General features: G+C 41.5%; 1 protein-coding gene and 1 long non-coding RNA gene across 3 annotated transcripts in view; one reads left to right on the forward strand and one right to left on the reverse strand.

The window, feature by feature from the left end:
• The window catches only part of Snap25 (synaptosome associated protein 25), a 71,155-nt gene extending 69,774 nt beyond the window's left edge, over window positions 1–1,381 (reverse strand). The window contains exon 1 of one of the 2 annotated variants that reach the window (XM_021155437.3): window positions 1,226–1,381. The gene's annotated coding sequence lies outside the window, so the exon portion shown is untranslated. The remainder of the gene's footprint in view (window positions 1–1,225) is intronic. The other variant, XM_021155436.3, reaches the window with a different exon arrangement.
• The window catches only part of LOC147005804 (uncharacterized), a 107,803-nt gene continuing 90,008 nt past the window's right edge, over window positions 814–18,608 (forward strand). The window contains exons 1-2 of the long non-coding RNA XR_015046139.1: window positions 814–953; window positions 3,447–3,604. This is a non-coding gene — a long non-coding RNA (uncharacterized LOC147005804). The remainder of the gene's footprint in view (window positions 954–3,446; window positions 3,605–18,608) is intronic.

Here is an 18,608-nt window from a genome sequence, read left to right on the forward strand (position 1 = left end):
ACCCATATTTAAAAAAAAAAACATAGGGAGGGAACTGTCCTATAAATAGATAGTACTAGCATTATCTTATAAGCCCACTGGAGCCCCCCTAATATCAACAGATATATCTACCCTGTGTTAAATACAAAAAATTACAGTATTTATGTCGTAATGGAGGATAAGTGACCGCTTTTAAAAGTATGGTTTTTTTTGTTTTGTTTTGTTGTTTTGTTTTTGTCTAAACCAAGGCACAGGAAGAAATACAGAAGGCTTCTACAAGTAGTCTGCTATTTCTTGAAGCTACGTGGGAAGTGAGGAAGAGAGCAGGCAATTGTCTGTAAATAAATCCCTGCTGACAGGATTTATTCTTCTTTCTTTTAATCTACTATGCCAGCTCTATTAAGACTTTCTATAAGACCTGGATCTCAGAGAGAATATTTGGCCTCTAGCCCCAGCCAGGCATCTCTGCAGCAGGTAATGCGGCGCTGCAGCCGGATCGCTGTCCCTGGTGCTGAAAGGTCAGGGCGCCGACGCGGGCGCCGAGCACTCCTGTCCAGGGTGCTGAGCTCCCGCCATCGCACCCCCACTAGTCTAGCCCACCGCACCAAACCTCCAGAGCTCTCCCACTTTGCAGCACATGCTCGCCTGTAGCTGACTTGGGGCAGGCGGCATAAATCAAGTCTGTGGGGCATGGAGGCTGCTGCCGCTGCCGCAGCTCAGCTTGCCCAGGGAGGGAACTGCCCCCCTTCTCCTTTCGCCTCCCCAGCGCCCACACCCTGCCTTCTCATCTCCCTTGGGTAGCAGTGCCCTAAACACTACAGTCATAATCACAGGGTTGGAACGAACGACAAGATCGTGTTTTGCTTTTAAATTTTAGTCTACAGGTAGAAAAAACCCCCACAATCCTAATAACCTAAACATATCTCAAAACTGCATCGCAAGATGGAAGAGGGTCCCACGGCTGCTTCAAAAGAGTAAGTTATTATTCTGTACACATCCTCGCTATTTCTTCCCACCACTCCATCTGCAGTGTCCCCATTCACTCCTTCTCCAAACAGCTCACCTCGAAAATACTTTTATGTAGCCCCAGGCGAGAGTCTAGGTAGATGTGCACACAGGGAATACCGCACCCTAAGTGCACCAATACTTGTATTTACCCAGGCTCACTTGGGCTGCCAGCTGCAGTCCCTTCTGTGTATGCAGCCATACAGGGCTAGGACCTGGATCGGGGGAGGGGGCTCTTTACCTTGTCTTCTCCAGAGGATGCTGTCCGCTGATCCCTGCAGGTAGCAAGAGTGGAGGAGCCGCCGGTTAGGGAGGGAAGGAAAGACAGCTCCAGACCTCCCCGAGGTTTCTTCTTCAATGCAACGTGAGCTCTGCCCTCATCAAAGATGGCCGTTCCTTTGACGTCAGCAGCTTTTAATAGCCGGCTCCTCGAGGGGCGGGGAGGAAGTGTGATGGGGGAGGGCGGAGGGAGGAAGGTGGCTGGGGGCGGTAGGGGAGGAGCCGGGAGGTGCAGAGCGCTTGACTCAGCTCCCCGAGCGCTTTGCAGCAACCCTTTTTATTTCAATCTTTTATAAACACCCAAACGGAGCGATTCTTTTGACTCCATTTTAGCACCGTCTTGGGAAATACATTATTTCTTGCGACTGTTTTCCTGATGGCCTATGCGTTTGCTTACGTGTGCATGCATATGTGAATATATGTATGTATATACGTGTGTTTGGAATGTATATACAATTATAATAATGTAAATATATACATATTTATATGTAAAACGTTCCCCTGCTGATTTGTCTTTGGTTGAGTCACAGACACGAGAGGAAGGTAAAGGAATAGAAGGGTGATGATGTGAGGGATTGGCATAGATTTCTGTTGTGATTTATTTTCTCCAGAGAAGAGGGTCCGAAGAGGCATTCCCCTCCGCTCTCACTCTCACCAGCTCCTTTCGTGATCAGGTTACTCAGGTTGCTATTTTTATGAAAATTATTGTATTAAAGCAGCATTGCAGGTTTAGAGTTCTCATTTAATCATGGCCAGTTGGGGAAAGGCTCACACTTTCTTTTAAAGTACGTCAGAGCAATTATCACCGAGATAACACTTGAGTTGGGAAAAGGGAGAGGGAAGCTAGTTAGCCCTATTAGCTTGGGTTTGCAGGGCTAGGGCTTTGAGTTGCGAGTTGTTTGCCCGGGGCTTATAGATGACGCTGTGGCCGGTTGAATTTGCAGTCTGGGCCTAGAGTGGTATTCGGGTTTCTTAGAACGTGTCCAGACATCCGGGGTGGGGGGGTCGGGTGGAGGGAAGGTAGCTAGGACAGTACTGAAATCTGGAGGGTCACTCATTACACAAGCACTTGCAATGGCAGACCCTCTGAACCTCTGGGTCTGGTATGAGCAAGAATGTCTACTTCTGCTGGTTCAGATGAAAGATTAGAAGTAATAACCTCACAATATAATCCTGGCTTTGCTTGTCGTGCGTCAGGAGCAGTCAGGAGCTGGGTAGGGCGAGCGGCGATATGCAAATAGTTCGGTGGTGCAGCCTCTAGATGATTCACAGGTGTTGGGGAGGTTGTCCGGGTTCTAGGCAGGGAGGGAGAGCTGGGGAGCGCGTGGGAGGTGGGGGACCTCGTCTCAGGAACTGTTTGTACTTTTCCGCGGAGGATGCGATTAGAAGTCGTGCCTCCCAATCTTAAAACTTGATGGCCTCTTGGGCGATGGAAAATCCTTTTCTCTTAGAAACACACACACACACACACACACACACACACACACACACACACACACACACTTAAAACTGGATCTGAAGAGCAACGCGTAAACGCCCCCGCCCCGGTCTCGATAACACACACACACACACACACACACACACACACACACACACACACACACTTGCTGGTTTTAAAGGCAAGCTTAGATAATAAAGCTTTTAATTGTAGGCGAAGACAGACCGGGAGCTGAGGGAGGAGGGGGTTGGGTGGATGTACATAGGAGAGGAGCAGAATTTCCTTTTTCTAAAAGATACCAAGATCCAAAGGATTATTTTGAAATCTTAATCTTTGCGATGATGATGGTGTTCGGATTTTTATTAAAACCAGATTCCTGAAATATTGCTGCTGCAATTTGCTTACTTAATTATTCAATATTTAAATTTCTGTACGACAGAAAAAAAATATGCGTGGTCCTTACTAGGCTGCCATTGCAGCTCTTATTTTCATTATAATAAAGCTCGCAGGAATAGGCTTAAGAATGTAATATTTTTCAGTTATGATATGACTTGGGGAAAAAAAGGCAGCATGCAGAGTTGGCAGAAACAGACAAACTACCCTATAAGAAGGAGAAAGAAAATATGTATAGGGCCCTCCAACTAGAAATCATTCAGGCAGAAAGTTTGTGAAAGAATGGGGGCGGGGGATTTTCCTTTTTTTTTTTTTTTTTTAAGTACGTCATTGATGGAGCCTCATTCTGCAGGCAAAAGTGATGTGGCAAGCACCGGAGAGAAGAGCTTGGTGTTCTGAATCTTTAGCTGAAGACTCCTCACACTGACAACTTCAAAAATTACAGAGAGGAAGACAGAGTCTCACTGGCTTATGGAGCCACAGAAAATACCAGCAGCCCCTCTGCAAGAGGTGACAGCATTGTTCATATCTGTATACTCCTTCAGAAAATGATGCTATATAAGAGGTTCTCTATGCTTGGGAATCCCTAAGATCTAATCTGAGATACCCTGGAAATGTAAAAGCCTTTCCTGTGTAGCAAAGATAGTCCCTAATATACTTTGAATATCGTATTGTTTCATTAAAATAAAACACAACAAACAAAAACTCCCATGGTGATGATTGACAGTCCCCGGCCCACCAGATTTACGTTAATCTGGGTTTACAATGATCTGGCCCATACAGAGAAGCAAGGTGAAGACAATTTTGCTCTGAAATGATTTAGCTGTGTCTGAGTCCCCTCTACAAAGATCCAGTATGTGTAGTTCCTGATGCCAAGGAACTCACTGCTGTGATTGATGGGTATGTATGGTATGCTAATGCAGTCTCTGAAAGCTCTCTGGTATACCATACTCCCAAGCATTCTAATTTGCAATGGTTATTCTTGGAATACAAAGTTCAAGATTCATAGCCAAGTGGGAGGCTAAGGCAAGGGCTTCATTATGAGTTCAAGGCCAGCCTGGGCTATACAGTAAGCTAGCCTGGGCTTTATAGTAAGACCTTGTTCCAAAACTCCAAAATGTAAATGAATAAATACATGGATAAATATAAATTTAGAAAGCAAGAAAAAAACCTCCAAAGATTATTAGTTGGCTTGACAATTACAATTTCATAAAAATATGTTTTTATTATTTGTGTTGTTTGACAATTTCATGCATTCATATATTGTATTCTGATTATTCTCTCTTCCACATTCTCATCATCTTTATAATTTCCTCTTCTTCCATATTCCTACCACTCTCTTTCTTGGCTCACAACTATGGGTTTTGTTTTGGGGCCCATTAAGTTTCCCTGGGGGCTATCTGTGTAACCATTGAATTGGAAGTGTTCAGTGGAGCCTGATGAGGTCATCGGTGAGTACACAACTGAAGGAGATGGATGATCTCCCCATTCCCTGAACCTGAGGGTAGGAAACAGTTCAGAAGTGAGTGACAGGGCTCCAGATCCCTCCTCCATCCATACATGACAGTTCACAGGCTCACTTCATTTGCAGACATAGTGCATGCGTCAATAGCTGTTGCGAGCTGATGATTCCGATGGCTCTTTCTTGCTCCATAGATGGTATTTTATAACCCTTCATATCTTCTGGCTTTTCTAGTCCTTCTATTCCCACTTCCTCAGTGTTCTCTGAGCCTTAGAGGGGATGGTAAAAGTATATTGTTTGGGGCTGAACACTCATTTGCCATTTATTCCCATAATAGTAATGAGTATCTGCATTCCCTGTCTTTTACTAAAAGGTGAGGCTTTCCTAAACAAGGATGCCAATGATGTTTGTCTTAACATATTTAGAAGTTATTTTTTTACTGTATCAGTTTTGCAAAATAGTGTACGAATTTTCCAAAGTCACCTCTGAAGTAGTTTAGAAGTACCCAGCTTGAAAATGCTTGTTAACATTCTCCTTTGGGATATACCCGGCACCCTCTAATAATCCAAAATCTTTGAAGGACACAAGGCTTGGGTAAAAGAGCACATATTTAATAGATGAGCCACTTTGCTTCCTTGGTTTCCTTTCCACATGACTTGTTTACGCTGTTCTCTAGGTATGTTTTTGTAGCTGTCCCCAATCCCTAACCAGTACCCACACACAGTTGCTCTTGGAAAGATGAAATGTTCTAGGTCTAAATTTCAAAGCTACCATTGTTCCACAAAGCCATGAAACAGGGACATAGCTGTGAGAGGTCCAGGAACATTAGTTGTTTCTGATTTACTATGTCAAGAAAAAAATAAGATTATCCACCTATAGTTTTCAGTAATACTTTGTTCTTTACTAAGTGTTCTGTAATGGATGATGATTGCCAACAACTGGGGGCTAGGTGTTCCCACACTCCCCTTCTTTAATTTATCAAAATCATAGCCTTGATTTTCCTAGTTAGTATACAAAGTATGGGTCTCACTATATCACATTCAGCTATATGTGTAATTATTCTTTGTTTTCAACCATTCCCTCTCTTCATTATGTTCTCCCATGATCTTCCCCTGACACCCCCACCTGCTTAATTTTCTTCCTCTACTTAGTTTCACTTTCTGTTTTCCTATTACATGTGTTCCATTACTTTCTCTATTACCTGCTCCACCTCCCTTAAGAGTTCTTCTTCTCCTCTCATGATTCCCTCTCTAGAGTCCTCTTTCTTTCCCTCTATTCAACACACACACACACACACACACACACACACACACACACACACCTTTAAAATAAGAGTCTGCAGAAGAGAAAAACTTGTAGTATTAGTCTTTCCATAAGTTGCAGGCTAGGCTCTTGCATTCTAAAGTATCTCCAATGCTGAATGTGCTCATGGCCAGGTAGAGAAAAATAGCTTTGTAACAATTAAGGATGGAGGGAAGGAGAAATGGTAGCCTAGTTGAACAGACCAATTGCAAACAACATCATAGTTACCCTTTATGAAGTCTTTCAAGAATCATATTATATGTCTGTTATCTCATGTGCACTAGTCTCAAGGGAATGATGTAGAACTATGTCTGGTTTTGGGAATTATTGGTTAAATACTAGAATTCCCTCATTGTGACAGGACATCATGCCTCTAATTGACATGAAATTGCCATAACATAGAGGTTGACTCTTCATTAGATAACAGCTAGATATGTATCGCTTATTTGCTCTAGGCCTAAGCTTATTCATTTATACTAGTCTATTCAACAAGTCAAAAATTAATACTTGGCATTGTGCTTAGTATTGTAATGCATTGAGGCTGGGTTAAAATAAAGGAGACAGCTGAGAGCAAGGGCATGGCTAATAAGTACACAGCTGGAATTTGAATTCAAGGATTGGAGTTCATAATCATTGTGTATTGGTGTACACCCTTCCAGTTCCATGAAACTTATTTCCTCTCCCAGCAGCTGATCATCATCTACCTCAATATATTTGTGTATGACTTTTCTCATTAGTAGCATCAGAGGGCATGAGGCTATGAAGCATTGGTTGGGTTGTAACAACAAGGTCAGATGGGACACTTACAAACGAAGGACTGTTTATGTAAATAGAAGAAACATGTTTAGAGGAGAGTCCAGAATAAGGTAGGATAGAAAGGAGGAAATTATGGGAGTATCATAAAGAAGCCCCCTTCTCAGAGTCTGCTTGAAACCTTTTTCAGTCCAGAATCAAGAACTCCAACACAATTAATAATAGTCATTTGCTTAAGGCAGTCTCCTTTCCCAGATACAGACCTACAACAGTCTAGGATGCGTGCCAAAAGCCCAATGTATAATAAAAGACATGTCCTAAAATTCTTGTGTAATCCTAGTGTCTTTGGTTTTATTTTACTAGATTATAATTTTATCAAAGTCACTGCTGGAGATATCTTATAATCTCACTCATTAAAAAGAGAGATAAAAGGAACAGAAACGTTTCTCAGCCACCCTTTGGGCTATAACTTGAGAGCTACCAAAGTGGTGTATATCTACTGCTAAGACAATTTCAAATCTCCCCTGAGAAACCACACCTAAACCTTTGTATGTATTATTCTTTCCCTAAAAGCCTTTCTACATTAATGTCTTAACATCTACATTTTACCTTTATTTTTTGAATTGGATATTTTATTTACATTTCAAATGTTATCCCCTTTCCAGGGTTTCCTCTCTGCACTCTCCCTATCCCATCCCTCCTTACCCTGCTTATATGAGGATGTTTCCCCACTCACTCACCCACTCCAGCCTCACCACCCTAGCCTTTCTCTCCACTAGGGCATCAAGCCTTCACTCCCCTCCCATTGATGCCAGATAAAGCTCCTTCAGCTCCTTCAGTCTTTCTCCTAACTCCTCTATTGGGGTGCCTGTGCTCAGTTTGATGGTTGGCATCTGTATTGGTTGGGATCTGGCAGAGCCTCTCAGAAGACTCCTGTCAGCTCCTGTCAGCAAGCACTTCTTGGCATCCCCAATAGTGTCTGGATTTGGTGTCTGCATGTGGGATGAATCCTAAGGTGGGGCAGTCTCTGAATGGCCTTTAATTCAGTCTCTGCTCCATTCTTTGTCCCTGTATCTCCTTTAAACAGGAGCAATTCTGAGTTAAAATTTTGGAGATGGGTGGGTGACCCCATCCCTCAACTGAGGTGCCATGCCTAACCTCTGGATATGTTCTGTACAGGTTCTCCCTCCCCTTTGTGGGGTATTTCAGCTAATGGTATCCCTGTAGGATCCTGGGAGAACCTTGCTTTCCTGGCACCTGGGACTTTCTGGTTGCTACCCCCAGTTCCCCAGCCCCCACTTCTACACACTTCTGTTCAATTTTCTGTACATCTCCTCCCATACCTGATACTTTCCCTCCTTTTCCCTTCCCTCTCTTCGCTTCCTCTCAAGCCCCTCACATCTTCTACTTCCCTTGATTATTTTGTTCCCCCTTCTAAGTAGGACTGAAGCATCCACTCTTTGGTCTTCCTTCCTGTTGAGCTTCATGTAGTCCATGAGTTGTATCATAGGTATTCCATACTCTTTGCTTAATATCCACTTATCAGTAATTACATACCATGTATGTTCTTTTGTGACTGAGTTACCTCACTCAGGATGATATTTTCTAGATCCATCCATTTGCCTGCAAATTTATTTCCACTGTGTCTCTGTTAATTTTCTGTTTCCATGATCTGTCCATTGATAAGTGTGAGGTGTTGAAGTCTCCCACTATTATTGTGTGAGGTGCAATATGTGCTTAGAACTTTAGAAAAGTTTCTTTTATGGATGTAGGTGCTCTTGCATTTGGAGTGTAGATATTCAGAATTGAGAGTTCATTTTGATAGTTTTTTTCCTTTGATGAAGTATACTTCCTTATCTTTTTTGATAACTTTGGTTAAAAGTTGATTTTATTTGATATTAGAATGACTACTCCAGCTTTTTTCTTGGAACCATTTGCATGGAAAACTGTTTTCCAGCATTTTACTCTGAGGTATTGACAGTCTTTGTTACTGAGGTGTGTTCCCTGTATGCAACAAAATGCTGGGTCCTGTTTATGTACCCAATCTGTTAGTCTATGTCTTTTTATTGCAGAATTGAGTCTACTCATGTTAAGAGATATTAAGGAATAGTGATTGTTGCTTCTTGTTATTTTTGTTGTTATAGGTGGAATTATGCCCGTGTGGCTATCTCTTTTCGGGTTTGTTGAAAGAAGATTACTTTCTTTCTTTTTCTAGGGTGTAGTTTCCCTCCTTGTGTTGGAGTTTTCCATCCAATATCCTTTGTAGGTTTGGATTTGTGGAAAGATATTGTGTAAATTTGGTTTTGTCATAGAATATCTTGGTTTCTCCATCTATGGTAATTGTGAGTTTTGCTGGGTATAGTAGCCTGGGCTGGCATTTGTGTTCTTTTAGGGTCTGTATGACATCTGCCTAGGATCTTCTAGTTTTCATAGTCTCTGGTGAGAAGTCTGGTGTAATTCTGATAGGTCTGCCTTTATATGTTACTTGACCTTTTTCCCTTACTGCTTTTAGTATCCTTTCTTTGTTTTGTGTATTTGGTGTTTTATTATGTGACTGGAGGAATTTCTTTTCTGGTCCAAACGATTTGGTCAGAAGGCTTCTTGTATGTTTATGAGCATCTCTTTCCTTAGGTTAGGGAAGCTTTCTATAATTTTGTTGAAGATATTTACTGGCCTTTTAAATTGGAAATCTTCACTCTCTGCTATACCTATTATTCTTAGGTTTGGTCTTCTTATTGTGTCCTGGATTTCCTGGATGTTTTGGATTAGGAGCCTTTTGGATTTTTGCATTTTCTTTGATTGTTGTTTCATTGTTTTCTATGGTTTCATCTGCACCTGAGATTCTCTCTTCTATCTCTTGTATTCTGTTGGTGATGGTTGCATCTAAGACTTCCTGGGTTTTCTAACTCCAGGGTTGTCTCCCTTTGTGATTTCTTTATTGTTTCTATTTCCACTTTTAGATCCTGGAAGGTTTTGTTCAATTCCTTCACCTATTTGGTTGTGTTTCCCTGTAATTCATTAAGGGATTTTTGTGTTTCCTCTTTAAGGGCTCTGGCTGTTTACCTGTGTTTTCTTGTAGTTCTTTAAGGAAGTTATTTATGTCCTTCTTAAAGTCCTCTATCATCATCATGAGATGTGATTTTAAATCAGAGTCTTGATTTTCTGGTGTGCTGGGGTATCCAGGACTTGCTGTGGTGGAAGAACTGGTTCTGATGATGCCAAGTAGCATTGTTTTTTGTTGCTTATGTTCTTGCCCTTGCTTCTTACCATCTGGTTCCCTTTGGTGTTAGCTGGTCTTGCTGTTTTTGACTGTGGCTTGTTTGTACTGTAAGCCTGTGTGTCAGTACTCCTGGGAGATCAGTTCTCTCCAGGAGGAATTTGGATATGGAGAGCTGTATCACAGTGTCAGCTCCAGGGCATAGACAGAAACCGGGAAGATCCCGTCCCCAGTTGTTCCTTGGTTCCTGTGTCCTGATGGCTCTGGGAGGGTCCCTCTGGGGCCAGGGATTTGAGCAGAATTAGTGGTCTCACCTGTGTTCTCAGGCATGCCAGCACTTTTGAGAGACCAGCTCTCTCCCAGTGGGATTTAGGTATGGAGAGCTATGGCACAGGATCAGCTCTGGGCGCAGATGGAAATGGGAAGGATCCTGTCCCAGGCTTCTCCTTGGTTCCTGTGTCTTGAGAGCTCTGGGCGGGTCCCTCTTGGGCCAGGTATTTGAGCAGACTTGGCTCTCTCCCTTCGGGATTTGGGTTCAGAGAGCTGTGGCACAGGGTCAGCTCCAGGTGCAGATGGAATAAAGTCTACATTTAATATGTAGTCTTTTAGCTAATTGTGACTCTTCTCTGAGAGCCTCAAACACATGTTTTCTGCTGTTTTGTTCTTTCCCTGGGCATTTTTCTATTTTAATAAAGCCTGACTCAGCTTCATACTGGTTCATCCTGAAGTTCTCTGTGTGGAAGGATCTGTGTGCCAAGGATCTGACTATACCTGAGTAGTGGTCTCTAAAAAACTAAAGGAATGTCCATGATGCTGAATGCAACAAGTGGAACCATGCCTTCATCCCTGCAACTACTGACATAAAGTATAACTAAGATGGATTTCTAGTACCTGAACAAGAATGAAAGCAAACAATACTCAAAGTATACTTACTAACAGCCATAGCAGAACAATATGAACCAGTAGTTTTGAAAGGGACCAATTAACTTTTAAATCAATACTGATGTTGAGTGCTAGAGATTAGATTGGTACAGAATGAAGTGAATGATTCAGGTTATATCTGCGAAGGGAATCAGCTTATCTGGTACAATTCCACTGATACTTCAGTTAAGCTTTGTGTTCTAACAGATTCTAGCTAAGCAATCTTCACTCCCGCTTACAGAAGCTTGCATCAATAACCTCTTGGTCATTTCCAGTATATTTTCTGCCTTGCTGGCTTTGGGTCTATAGAATCCTGTACTCCTCCCACCAGTTTTCAGAGGTCTCTTTATTGGGTGCCTCTTTTTTTCTTTCTTCTTTGTTGGCCTCTCCACTTCCATAGCAGATGGATTGAAATGGCAAAATAGTGGTCCCCTGCAGTCTAATCTGGACATTTCCCCGAGTCCCACACAAGCCCCTGAGAGCTCCATATGTCAATGGAACTCATTTTAAGTTTCCCCCACAGAAGCTTTGTAGGCTAAGCCAAAGAATAAAGTATATAAATAAACAACCCCCCACCAACCAAACCAAACCAAACCAAACCAAACCAAACCAAAACTCACAAAGGCTAAAAGCTTTCATTTATACAGTTTTGTTCAAGCTTAAAAGCATTGTCATGACATAGTCTTTGGTTTATTCTGATGAAAATTCCTTGAGGTATATGTACTAGTAATAAATACTTTACTACATAGAGATCTTACGCTACACAGCTGATTGGCACTAGAGCAGGAACTGGTACAGAAACCTTCCTACTATACATGCTGTATCAGATAATACAGAATATTGATGACCCTTCCAAAGTTCTGGACTGACCATGGTACATAAAGGAACTCAGTATCGCATTTTCTTATTGAAGGTTGCTTTCAAAAGTCTAACTTATGCCCTTGAGTTTAACAAGCATTGTACATACACACATTTATTTTCATATTCCCAGATGCATTTACCCTGATAAGTTTCAGAGTCATTTTTCTAGCTTATTTTTAGGCACTTTTCTCTAGGAGGGATTAAGAGTACCTCATACTAAACTGTGAGTTAACAACTGAATTCCATTGAATGGCTAACAGGAACAAAACACAGCAAAAGAGAAAATAAACATATATGGGCAAGGATTGGCTGTTTCTAGAGCCCCGTGCTGATGGAGAAATTAGAAAATGGTATAGTTACAGTGAGAACAATAGTGATTTTTTTTATTTTTTTAACTTTCTTTATTAGATATTTTCTTTATTTACATTTCAAATGTTATCCACTTTCTTGGTTCCCCTCTGAAAAACCCCTATCCCTTCTCCCCCACACACCAACCTGCTCACTCCCACTCTCTGGCCCTGCCATTTCCCTCTACTTTCACAGGACCAAGGGCCTTTCCTCCCATTGGTGATTTTTAAAAAGGGATTAAAAAAATTTAAAAACAGGCCATGCAATCCCATTTTTAGTATATATATATATATATATATATATATATAATTCATAAAGAAATTATTGTGTGTCTGTCTGCATAGCAACATTCACAATAGACAGAAGCAATCCACTGTTCACTGATAGACAAATGCAGTCCATAAATACAGTGTGTGTGTTTCAGTCCTAAAAAGAAAAATGTTATAACATGTGGACAACAAGGAGGGAACTTGAGGACCTACTGCTAGGCACATCAAGCCAGTGACAAGAGAACAAATACTGTGTGAGCCACCTACTCACAGGATCTAGAGGACAGAACGTGGAATGGTATCTGGAAAGAGGAGGGGAATCAGGGAATTATGTTTTAATGGGCATGGGATGTTTGCTCTGTAAGGTGACAAGGTTTCTGGGGAAGAACACTGCTGATTGGTACAAGAGAATGTGGATGGATTTAATGCTGCTGACTTGTACACTAAGCATTAGAAACTACTTTGCTACAATTAAATGGTGCATTGTGGTTTGTGGACTATTTTTAGAAATCACAATTTTATGGTAGGCCTTGAATGATGATTATTAAAAATTTATTCCCAAGTATATCTATGATTTTGATATGTTTGGTGAACTACAGATAAGTCAATGGACAAGAAACACCTCCTGTCCTTTTTTTTTCTGGGACTTTCCATCAACACAACTCATTTCCCTTTACAATTCTGATGATCTAGCCTTCTGTTGTTCTTTTGCAAAAAATAGATAATCAGTTACATTCAAGATCTAGTGATTTCTTGCTGTGTTGTCAGGGTACTTTTTTTTTCTTTTTTTCTCTTTTCAAGACAGGGTTTCTCTGGGTAGCCCTGGCTGTCCTGGAACTCACTCCATAGACCAGGCTGGCCTAGTACTCAGAAATCTGTCTGCCTCTGCCTCCCAAGTGCTGGGATTAAAGGCATGTGCCACCACTGCCTGGTGTCAGGGTACTTTAAAACAGTGGAATAAACGGATTTCTCACACTTGCCAAGTCCTTAAATTATGAGAGAGGGGATATTTCTGAGACTTGTAAAGGCTGCAGATCGATGCTGGGTGTCCTTCTCAGTCACTCTTCTGTATATTTCTGAGACAGTTTCTCTCTATACTTAGAGCTTACTGCCTGTCTCTGCAGTCCAGCTCTTTGCTACAGACACATAGGCCATTATTTTTATTTGTGAGACAAAGCACTGTCTTTAGTTAGACTACCTTCCTTCCCATCCACAGGGTCCAGCCAATGTTTTTATGATACAGTTATCCTTTTATTTTCTCCTCTTAATCTCCATATGCTTGGGTCACAGTCTGCTTGAGCTAGGGACCTGAAAATGTGGTTGTCCTAGAAAGTCTTGCTTCAAAACCAAACCAAACCAAACCAAACCAAACTAAATCAAACCAACCAACAGATAAAAACACACACACAAAACAAAACAACAACATAACTCTGGAATAGTCTAGTTGGCTTATTGTGCTAGCAAAGGAGCCAAAGCAGAGGAACCCTGCTGCTTATCCATCTAACTCTAGGCAACAGTGTTTCCTGCAAATGGCACATATTTTAGAGCCATTTCAAATGTGTATGGATGAGTTATCGTCAGAGCTATCCATGGTGAGCAAGAGATTCTGGATTTGGGATAAGCTCATATTTAAGTCTAAACTGAACAGGTAAACTTCTAGATAGAACCCAGCAATCTAGATACACAGTATATAAATAACAAATTATGTTTGTCCCAACCTCTGGACAGTGGCTCATAAGGTATTATCTCCTAGAGTTTGTGGCTCTATGATTTGTGGCCATGCTGTTAAGTATAGTGATAATTTAGAAGTTGGATAATGACTATATCTTAGGTGAAAAGAAAAGAGGTGTTAGCAGCAGAGTTAAGGACTATGTGGTGTTAACAAGCTTGTGACATGCTGTGAGTGCAGGGGCTAGTTTGCTACTAAGTTATAGAAATTAAGACCATAATATCTTAGGCATAAAATGGAGACATCAGTGTATATAATTAGAAAGTATGACTTCTGGCCTCAAGCTTCAAACAGATCTGGACTACTTCCATTAGATGAACTATCTCTTGTCATGTTGACTCATTTAGTGTAGTTAATCTGGCTAAGGATGCTTTCCTAGTGGTCCAGTTCCTTACAGTTTCTGCTGAAGGAATGCCTTGCAAATTCTGAATTGCAAGATTTGGGGTAGAATCCAAGAGTTCACAACTCGAAATGATCTCCAGGTGATGCTGCTGCTGTTGCTGCTGCCAATGTCCATGTTTCCCTGCATTTGTGGCTGGGCTGAAGTATCCAGTGAAATTGTCATCTGCTCTGATGAATTCTGCATCTTCGTCGCCTTCTCTTTTAACTAGTACAGGGTTTGAAGCATCTATATATCATTGGTAGACCCTGACTGGCTATCAGTCATCTTTTCCAGGTAGTATGACAGTTGGAGGCAGCATTTCTTTTTTTTTTTTCTTTTTCTTTCTTTTTTTTTTTTTGGTTTTTCGAGACAGGGTTTCTCTGTATAGCCGTGGCTGTCCTGGAACTCACTTTGTAGACCAGGCTGGCCTCGAACTCAGAAATCCTCCTGCCTCTGCCTCCCGAGTGCTGGGATTAAAGGCGAGCGCCACCACGCCCGGCTCTGGAGGCAGCATTTCTACTAAAACCATCTTGCTACTTTAGGACTGCAGGCATTTAAGGCATTGGACTGAAGTAATTTCTTGGCATCAGGATCTGGAAGGTCAGATATCTGGCTCACAAACATCATTCTATTTAATAAGGCAGGCAGAGATGACTCTACTTCCTGCTGTTCTCTCATTGCTATTTGGTCATAGATTAAAGAGCTTTGTCAAAGCATGGGTTACTCTGGTTGCTTGAGTGGGCTCTGCTGAAGCCAAGTCACATCAGATAAACACACTTGTTCCACACATAAGTTGCTGAGTGAGACCAAGTGAAGCCTGTATTTCATTGAATTCCAAGTTGATTGGAAGCCCAACCTTATCAAAGTAGTATATAAGTAGAAGATTTTGGGAGGAGTGGTGGATGATTTAAAAACCATTTTAAGTCTCAGTTTCCCTTACATAGACATAGGGAAATTCTATGGATGTTAACTAAGATAGGGGAGGAGAAATCTTGGCTCAGAGCTTCAAGACCTGGCAGAATTAGAGGTCAGGCTTGCCAGCAAACAACTCATTTTAAGATGCCTTGGGGAGAGTAACATGGGTACCATGGAGAAGGTAAGGAGAAGGCTATCCAGTGGCAGTGAACAGAGATAGAGACAGTTCCTGCTCTACTTGTAAGGGGTCTCACATGAAGAACAAGGCTGCATATTTGTTACAAATGTGTAGAGAGCCTAGGTCCAGCTCCAGCAAGCTCCCTGGTTGGTGATTCAGTCTCTGAGCATTCCAATGGGCACATGTTAGTTGATTCTGTGGGTCTTGTGGTGTCCTTGACACTTCCAGCTTGCTCAGTCCTATCCCCCACTCTTTCACTAGATTCCCTGAGTTCCTCTTGATGTTTGGCTGTGGGTCTCTGCATCTGTCTTCATCTGATGTTGAATGAAGTCTCTCAGGAGATAGGTACACCATGATCCGATCCTGTACCGTAAGCATTGCAAAGGACCATTAATAGTGTCTTGAGTTAGCCCTCTCACATGGGATGTGTCTTAGTTTGGGGCACTCATTGGCTGGCTATTCTCTCTGTCTCCACTCCATCCTTATCCCTGCACATCTTGTAATCTTGCAGGAAGAACAAGTTTTGGATTGAAGGTTTTGTGAGTGGACTGATGTCCCCCATTTCTCTGGAAGTCCTGCCTGGCTACAGGAGGTGGCCCAACTTTTCAATAGATTTTTGATTATTCTTTTGGACTTAAATTTGTGAGTTTCTTTTCTTTTTTAGAACCAGTCCATCTTTCACCTCTGCCTCTGTGTTGTGCATCTTTCCTCTTCTCTCTCACTTTCTTCCCTTCCTCACTCATTTGTTTCTTTCTTTCCTTTTTCTGTCTCTCCACAGCACAGGCTGCCTTGAGTTCCCTGTGGTTAGAATTCACATGAGGCACAAGTGATACAGCCAACTGAGGTTAATCTCAGAAGTTTATTTGTTCTTGAAAAAAATTCTTTTACTTCTATAGCTAGAAAGGACAGCAATGTTAACATTCTTATAGAAAGGACATCTGAGTACAGAATACAATCTCATGTATGTATGTATGTATGTATGTATGTATGTATGTATGTATGTATCATTCAGTGAAGGCAGAGAATGGCTAAAGTTTAAGGCAGGTCTTAGATATGGTCTTATACTATTTGTGCTAGAAAGTTACTCAGTTTTCTGGGGGGTTGTTTTGTTTTATCTGTAGGAAGTCTTGCCTAGAGTTGCCTTTGTTGAGCCTGATTCCCTACTTTTAATGCTTGGCACACAGGCGCGCGCGTGTGCGTGTGTGTGTGTGTGTGTGTGTGTGTGTGTGTGTATGACAGTTGCAGAGTCCATTGTTTCCGCTTGGTGTCAAATGACCTGGATGTAGATGGTGCATTGATTAGAAATGATTAGGTTAGACTATACTCACATAGTTAATGTACCACATCAGGGATGGCTTTGTTCTAGAAATCTAACTCGGGTAACAAGGAAATGAAGGAAGAACAGATACACAGACACACATTCAAAAAATCTAGGGATGGTTGGGCTGTGCTCACTTGGATGGAACAGCATCTACTATGCAACAATTGGGAAACTCAGTGTGTATTTTACACAGCAGGAGAAGAAGGAGTTAGCTAGTCTCAGTAAGAGGTTTCTGTAGGGAGTAGTCTCAAGCTGAAGTCATCCTGGAGAAGGAAGCCACAGTTGCTAGGTTTTGCACACACTTTTGATCATTAGGAAATGCTCATACTTAGACTAGAGGAATAACTTACCACTGCCTCTGAGCAGCACCTAGAAGAAGGCATTGCCAGTTCCTGTGAGTTTGAGGCACACTGCTGTCTTTGACATGGCTGTATGTATGTCAACAATACATATTCACTTGGGACTTCATCCATTCCTTACACATTTACTCAGGGCCACCTCAGCTCCTCACATTCATGATCCTGATGTCTTAACAAAATGAAAGTTTGTCCTTCTTTGTACCAAATGTAGATTTTCCCCCAGCATACTCTTTAGTGACTTCAGCTTTAGGAGACTCTAATTTGGGATGCTATGATTGCCAGCCTTGGGAAAGAGGTAAAGAAAAGAGAAGTTCCTATTGTGATCTGAATTACCAATGTGGTCTCTTGGTTTAGGAGGCCAGGAAACAAACTTCTCCCATACTCTTGGAAGAGAGCCAGAGGATTTAACACACAGACACACACACAGACACACACACAGACACACACACACACACACACACACACACACACACACACACACACACACACAGTTCTAAAAACTAGTCCAGGTGGTATTACTAAGGGCCAGATAGAGTTCTGCCTTCCCTAGTCCTAAGAGCAATACCAGGACTGTGAGGAACCCAGTCAGTTCACCTTCCTCTGATGTAGGCTGTTTGTCTTTGAAATAAAATGATACACTATGTTATTATATAACTCAGAAAGTTAGCAACGAATACCAGTGCTGTGGGTGAGATGCCTCTTTTTCTTATCTTGTCACCCAGTGAGTGGGTAGGTGGTCCACATCGAATGTGCTCTTGTCAAAGTCAGCCCTCATTCTATTTCCTTGAGGTTTAAAAATCAGTGTATGTTGGTTGTGTAAAACTATGACATTTTCATACATGTATATAATGCAATTTGTCATATTCACTTTTATTTCTTTCTATAGTCCCTCTTCCACTGCTCCCTTTCTTTCCCCAAATAATCCATATGTCCTCCTTTAATATAGATTCTGTATATAAGAAACAATATGGCTTTTTTTAACTTTCTGGGTCTAGCACCACTGTTGCCTGGAAGTTCCTAAAGGAAAAACCTTCCACATCTCAAGTAACTTGAGAGCTCAGCCCAGTGGCTTGTACAAACCAGATAGAAAGAGGACCAGAGGTCCTGACAAACAAATCTTTAGTTTACAGTTGTTGTTTAAAGCCACGGGAATAAGGAGGTGGGTGGGTAGATAAAGAAGAAAAAAGTTTGCTAATGATGCCAATAAGAATACTTAGAGGGAAAAGTAAGTGATGTCAAAAGTTTTTTTTTAAACATATAGAGCAATGATTGGTGTACATTATTGTTGAATAAATTCAACTTGAATATAAATTCAGAATTCTATAGTGGGAAAGTATGTTAATTATGCTTCTATTGTCAGATCATGTAGAATATATAATTTAGTTGCAGAGAAATCTCATGCCTACATAACATTAATAACAACAAATACATATATGCAGGTATTTCTCAAGAGTCCATTTTGAAGACAACAATAAGATAAAATCTCAGGGGCTGGAG

This window comes from Mus caroli, unplaced genomic scaffold, assembly GCF_978045245.1.
Source record: "Mus caroli unplaced genomic scaffold, Mus_caroli_1 scaffold_2, whole genome shotgun sequence".
NCBI lineage: Eukaryota > Metazoa > Chordata > Mammalia > Rodentia > Muridae > Mus > Mus caroli.